Raw genomic sequence first — 7,015 nt, forward strand, 5'->3', positions numbered from 1 at the left:
ACCACCTTGTAAGTGGGTTATGGTCTTACTTCAAGAGGAACATAATGCAAATGCCTGGTTGACTCTCCTTTATTGGTTTTAGGAGCCATTGATGAGCAATAGCTAAATCAGTTAATACATGAGGAGTTGCAATAAGGTTGATATTTTAATTTGATGCATTTTTATTGATTTTATTGATTTCTACCCCTTTTTTTCTTTTATTATTTTCTTCTTTGGGTTTCTTCTGTAACTTTTTTTCCCAAATTCTGAATCAAATACTTAGCTCATTTTTTTCTGTCTTTGTTTTCTGATAAATATAGTTAAAGCCACTAATTTTCTGTAAGTCTTACTTCACACGTGTGTTATAAATTTTGACATGTAGTGTTTTTATTGTCATTTAGTTCTAAGGAATTTGTAATTTTCCCTATGGTTTCCTCTTTAATACAAGTGTTATTAAATAGCTTGGATTTTCAATTTATATACATTTGAGATGAATAAAAACCTGTTTTTTTTTGTTATCAATTTCTATTTTGCTTACAGTATTTGGACATGGTTGAATCATCACCCTTTGTAGCCTAGTTCATAGTAGGCTTTTTAGAAAGATTTTAATAAATTAAAATAAGCTTTTACATAATCTACACTAATAAAAGACAAACATGCAAATTGACCATACCTTTGCTATGCCTTAAGCCACGCCCACCATCCAATCAGAGTGACTGTATGCAAATTAACTCAACCAAGATGGCGGCCGGCAGCCACGTTGCTGGAGCAAGCAGGAGACTTAGTTGCCCCAATGATGGAGGAAGCCAAGCTTCCCGCCTGCCGCAGCAGCTCTGAGCTCCACTCAAAGCAACAAAGTTTCAATTATAGAAGATAAATAAACCCCAGATGCCTGCTTCAGCCAGCTATGGCCACAGAGCTGGAGCGAGCAGGAAGCTTCCCTCCTGCCCGCCCTGGCCGGCTCTGAGCTCCTCTCAAGGCTACAAAGTTTATTTATTTACCTTCGATTATAGAAGGTAAATAAATCCCAGAATAAAAAGAAAAAAGAAAAAAAGGAGAGGCTAGGAGCTTCTGTCGCTGGGGGGCTTGGCCAGCCTGAAAACAGCCCTCGGCCCCTCACCCAGACTGGCCAGGCACCCCAGTGGACCCCCCACCCCACAGGGGGTGTGGCCAGCCTGAAAACAGCAATCAGCCCGTCACCCAAGCTGGCCAAACCTCCATGGGGTGAGGGTCCCCACTGCAAATAGCCATCAGCCCCTCACTCAGGCTGGCCAGGCACCCCAGTGGGACCCCCACCCTGATCTGGGACACCCTTCAGGGCAAGCCAGCCAGCCCCCACCCATGCACCAGGCCTCTATCCTATATAATAAGAGGGTAATATGCAAACTGACCCTAACAGCAGAACGACTGGGAATGACTGGTCACTATGACACACACTGACTACCAGGGGGCAGACGCTCAATGCAGGAGCTGCCCCCTGGTGGTCAGTGCGCTCCCACAGGGGGAGCTCTGCTCAGCTACAAGCCAGGCTGATTGCTGCCAGTACAGTGGCGGTGGTGGGAGCCTCTCCTGCCTCCTCAGCAGCGCTAAGGTTGTCCGACTGCAGCTTAAGCCTGGTCCCCACTGGCAAGTGCACCAGACTGCAAGAGGGTGTAGGCTGGGCTGAGGGACCCCCCAAGTGCACAAATTTTTGTGCACCGGGCCTCTAGTCCTATATAATAAGAGTAATATGCAAATTGACTGAACAGGGGAACGACTGGTTGCTATGACATGCACTGATTACCAGCGGGCAGACACTCAACACAGGAGCTGTCCCCTGGTGGTCAGTGCGCTGGCAGCACCACTCAGCCAGAACCGGCCTCACAGCTCACGGCTGGTGAGCGCAGCAGTGGTGGTGGAGCCTCTCCCGCCTCAGCAGCAGTGCTAAGCCGTCAGTCTGACATCCCCCGAGGGCTCCAGGACTGCGAGAGGGCACAGGCCAGGCTGAGGACCCCTCTCCCCAAGTGCTCAAATCTCATGCACTGGGCCTCTAGTATTACATAACACATGGAGGGAGAGAAAGAGTACGAAGCTGAAGGTCTGTGGGACACCATGATTCCAGGGAGGATGCAGGATGCTGCTTCTCTGGGTGAGGAGCACAGACTCTTCCACCTGGTGGTTTCAGACGGGGTCCAAGGTGTGCCTTTCCTCAGAGTGCACCAGCGTCTTCAGTCTCCAGAACAGAGAAGGCCTGACCCAAGGGCCTTTTGGTGGCCACCAAACCCAGGTTTCTGGGAGGAAGTTCAGGGCTGAAGATGGGCAGGAGCTCAGAATGGAAGCCCTGCTCCTGAAGGTCCAGCAGCCGGTCGGTAGAATCAGTGTCTCCACCAGTGGGGCCAGCAATAGGGCCAGGCTGGAGAAAGCTACCACGCGGTTCCCCTGGGCCTGGTGGGCCTGAAGAGCAGCCAGATTCAGTGGCAGCTGGGGATCCAGCCCCACCTGCTGTAGCCCCCACTGCACATATTCTTCAGTTTTGAGCTCATGGACCCTGGGGATCCCTTGCACGTCTGGCTGACAGAGCTTGGCTGGACATACCGGATGACCGTCTCTGGTGCTGCCCGGCAGCAGTGGGTTCGGAGGCCAGGGCCTGCTTTCTGTAGCCTCTCGGCATATTCCTCCAGGGCATGGCAGGCCCCCATCCGCAGCCTGTAGGACAGTTCATAGCCAGGCAGCGCAGCCACTCACTGACTCAGTGGGTAGCCGCCAGGGTCACTCAACTTCATGTAGCAGCAGCCCACTGAGGCCAGGGCCACCACCTCAGGGCAGGAGGAGAAATGCCTCAGCAAGGTGACACTCAGGTCTCCACAGGCATGGAGGCCTGTCAGCAGCAAGCGGGCCTCACCCTGAGGTGAGGTCTCCAGCGGAAACAGAACCTCCTCACACAGGGTTCTGGGGTGTACCCACTGAACCACATGGTGTGGGGAGAGGTGAGAGTGAATTGCACCACCTGCGGGTTCCTCTTCTCCTCTTTTTCCAGAGCTTGCAGGAGCTCCTGGCCCAGGTGCTGGGGGCTCTCCACCAGTCTCTGATCCCCTTCAATGCTCTTCACCTTCAGCTCTAGCCCCAGAGACATGAAGCGGGAGAGATGGCCCTGCCTGAGCCTACATCCACAACCTGGGTGCAGCCTGTGCGGTCACTCAGCTTTTTCACCAGCTTCCCAGCCTCCAGATCTCATGGTGCTTCTTGGGCGTGACATGTTTTCAGAATGGAGCTTTCAGTCAGCAGCTCTGGCTTGGGTTCTCCCGAAACTCTGAGAGGGTCTGGGTAAAGGCCAAGGCATAGGCTGTGGACTTCAGGGCCAGCAGGGTAAGTGGCCACACTGACCTGTACCTGACCACAGGCGTCCCCAGCAGCTGTGTGGCCAGCTATGGTGGGTTCAGTCCTTCATTGCTTCCTGCCATGAGCAAGGGAGTGTGCCCCACAGATTGCAAAAAAATTCAATGATGTAGGCATCCAGGATGGAACAGTAGAGAGACAGGACACGGGTGAGATCCACCGCTAGCTGCCTCCTCTCCTCGTGAGAGGGGCTCCGGGCGGAAACACCTGGCATCAGGGTCCAGTCGGTGGCGCCTGGAGAGAGAACGTGGGGAGGAGGGAAGCAGGGCCAGCACCAGGCGGATCCGGGACGCGGGCTGGGCTCAGCTCCGCAGGCCTCAGCTCTGCAGGCGGGATGAGAAGAAAGCGCTCTGCCCTGGCCCAAGACGCTCCATAGTAGGCTTTTTAAAAATGTTCCCACGTGAGCTAAAAATATATACACTCCTCATGCTTTGGTTGTAAACTCCTTATTCTATCTTAGTTCAAGGCATCAATTGTATGATTCAGATCTATTTGCTTATTTTGTCTTCTTAATATGTAAATCTCTGAGAGGGTATGTGAAATTACTTAAGTATAGTTTTTGATGGATCTCTATTCCCCTCCTAATATTAGCTGTTGCTTGATAGTCTTTGAGTTTATGCTATTAAACACACACATGTTCATTATCCCGTGGTCCTCGGGTCTTCCTGACCTATTGTTCTTTACAGTTTATAATGGTCTTCTTTGTCCCTTATAGTTTTCTTTTTGGCCTGGCCTAAAAATAAAACCGTGGTTTATTTTTCCATGGAACACCTTTTCTGTTTGTATTGTCAGGTAGTCAAAGAAAACCCAAAATATCAGTGTCCCAAACAAGGTAGAAATTTACTTCACTAAAGTTCTGAAGAAGCCTAGGGTTGGTGTTACTTAAATATGGTAGTTTATTTCGTCTTCTTTTTTTTGGGTTAATCCTCACCCAAAGATATTTTGTCCATTGATTTTTTTAGAGAGAGTGGAAGGGAGGAAGGGTATGGGGAGGGGGGAGAGAAAGAGAAAGAGAAATATTGATGTGAGAGAGACACATCGATCAGTAGCCCCCTGCACATGCCACGACCAACTGGGGCAGGGCATCAAACCTGCAACCAAGGTACGTGCCCTTGATGGGGAATCAAACCCTCAACCCTTCAGTATGTGGGTGCATGCTCTAACCATTGAGAAACATCAGCCAGAGCAGTTTATTTCTTCTTAATTCAACATAGCCAGACAAGAGCTGCTATGGCAGTCCCGGAAAGTTCTTAGGGACCCAGTGTCCTTCCACCTTATCCTGCCACAATCCCTAACTTATATCTCTTGTCTTCATGATTTGGTAAGAAGGAAAGAAGAAGAGAAAGGAGAAGAGCATGCCCCTTGGTTTAAGAATATTTCCTGGAAGTTGAACACGCCATTACCATTTACATTCCATGATTGGGACTTCATTCCAGGCCACTCCTACAGCAAGGGAGGTTAGGAAATGTAGTCTTTATTCCAGGAAGCCAGATGTTTAGCCAAAAATTGTTGTATCATATTGAAGAAGGGAAGAATGAATGTAGTTGGCACTTATCCATCTATGCCATATGATCTTTTTATTTTTCAATTTGCTGTAGATTTTGCTTTTTCAATTGAAATTTTATGGAGATAATTGTAGATTCACATGTGTTATAAGGAACTAGTGTCTCAGTGCATGAAATTCATGCATGGGTAGGGTCCCAAGCCTGGCCAGCGATCAGGGCCAATCTGTGGGGTGAACGGCGAGGCGATCAGGGGGTCCCCGCTGGCACCCGCCTTGGCTGGCCTGGTGCCACTCGCTTGCCGGCTCCCCTTCCTGCTGCCGCTGCAGCTGGTTGCCTCCCTCTGCAGGGTGACCGGTGGGGTGATCAGGCTGGCGGTAGCTTCTGCATTGAGTGTCTGCCCCTGATGGTCAGTGTGCGTCATAGCAACCAGTCGTACTGCCAGTCGTTCTGCTGTTTGGTCAATTTGCATATTAGGCTTTTATTATATAGGATAATATGGAGATATCCTATATACACTTTAACCAGTTTCCCCTATTGGTAACATTTTGCAAAACTATCTTATACTATCACAACCAACATATTGACATCAATGCAATCCACCAATCTTACTCCTTATTCAGATTTCTTTAGTTTTACTCATACTTATTTGTGTCTCTGTGTGTGCATGCATGTGTGAGAGCATGCAGTTCGCTCTTTGTGTATGGGGGGGAGGGAGAGAGAGAGAGAGAGAGAGAGAGAGAGAGAGAGAGAGAGAGAGATAGAGAGAGAGAGAGAAACATTGATGTGAGTTCTTTACAAATGTTTAGTTATTTACAAATTCATCATGTGTGCAGGTTTGTGTATCCATGACCACAGTCAAGATGCTGAAGAGTTCTAGCACCTTGTTGCCCTTCTGTAACCACATCTATCTCCATTCTCCCTCCCCCAGCATCCCCTATCCCTGCAACCACTAAGCTGTCACTGAAAACATGTTATATAAATGAATTATATATATGTAAATATTTTGGGATTGACTTTTTTCTCTTTGTATAATTTCCTGGAGATTTACCCAAGCTGTTGCGTGTATTCATGGTTCATTGCTGGGCACTGTTTCATGATATGTGTGCACCAAGTTTGTTTAACCACCCATCTATTCAAGGACAGCTGAACCGATCCCAGTGTTTGGCTATGACAATAAAAGCTGCTATGACCATTCATGCACATGTTTTTGTGTGAACATAAATTTTCATTTCTCTGGATTAAATGCCAAAGAGTAGAATTTCAGGGTTGTATGCATGTTTAGTCTCAGGAGATGGTTACATTCTCACCAGCAGCCTATGAGGGATCCACATTGTTGCCAGCACTTGTGTTGCTCCTGTTTTTATTTTAGTCATTATGAGTGGTGCACAGTGATACCTGATTGTGCTTCTAATTTGCATTTCTGTGACGGTTAATAATTCTGAACATGTTTTCATGTGATGATTTACCATCTGTTGGCCTCTTTGGTGAATGTTTGTTCATGTTATTTGCCCACTTTCTAATCCTGCATGTGTGTATGTGTGCGCACGTGTGTAATTTCTGTTTTGGGAATTCTTTACTTGTCATTTGTTGGATATGTGGTTTATAAATATTCCTCAGTCTGTAGCTTGTCTTTTCATGATCGTCACATGGACTTCCACAGAGAAAATGTTTTCATATTTGGGAAGTCCAATTTATCAAATTTCCCTTTTATGGACTGTGCTTCTGATATAAAATCTAAGAAGTCTTTAACCTAGTCCCAGAACCAGGTGATTTTCTCCTACTTTTATTTTTTACTAGAAGTGTTCTAGTTTTACACTGTAAATCCATTTTGGGTTCATTATTGTCTAAAGTGTGAAGTTTAGTTCAAGGTTCACTTTTTGCTTATGGATGTCCAATTACTCCTGCATTGTTTGGTGAGAAGGTTATACTTCCTCCACTGAATTGCTTTTGCTTCTTTGTTAACCAGTTGAATATATTTGTGTCAGTCTATTTCTGGGTTATCTATTACGTTCCATTGATCTGTGTGTTTATCCTTCTGCCAATACCACTTTGTCCTGATTACTAGTAAGCTTCAATATCACGCAGACTGATTTCTCCCACTTGATTCATCTTTGTCAAAATTGTTTTAGCTATTCAAGCTCTGCCTTTCTGTACAC

The 7,015-nt window shown here is 47.1% G+C and overlaps 1 pseudogene; it reads right to left on the bottom strand.

Moving 5' to 3' along the window:
• Positions 1-2,041: 2,041 nt before the first annotated feature.
• On the bottom strand, positions 2,042-3,568 carry LOC132241992 (methyltransferase-like protein 25B; annotated as a pseudogene).
• Positions 3,569-7,015: the final 3,447 nt, after the last annotated feature.

This window comes from Myotis daubentonii, chromosome 9 (assembly GCF_963259705.1).
Source record: "Myotis daubentonii chromosome 9, mMyoDau2.1, whole genome shotgun sequence".
In the NCBI taxonomy this organism is placed as follows: Eukaryota; Metazoa; Chordata; class Mammalia; order Chiroptera; family Vespertilionidae; genus Myotis; species Myotis daubentonii.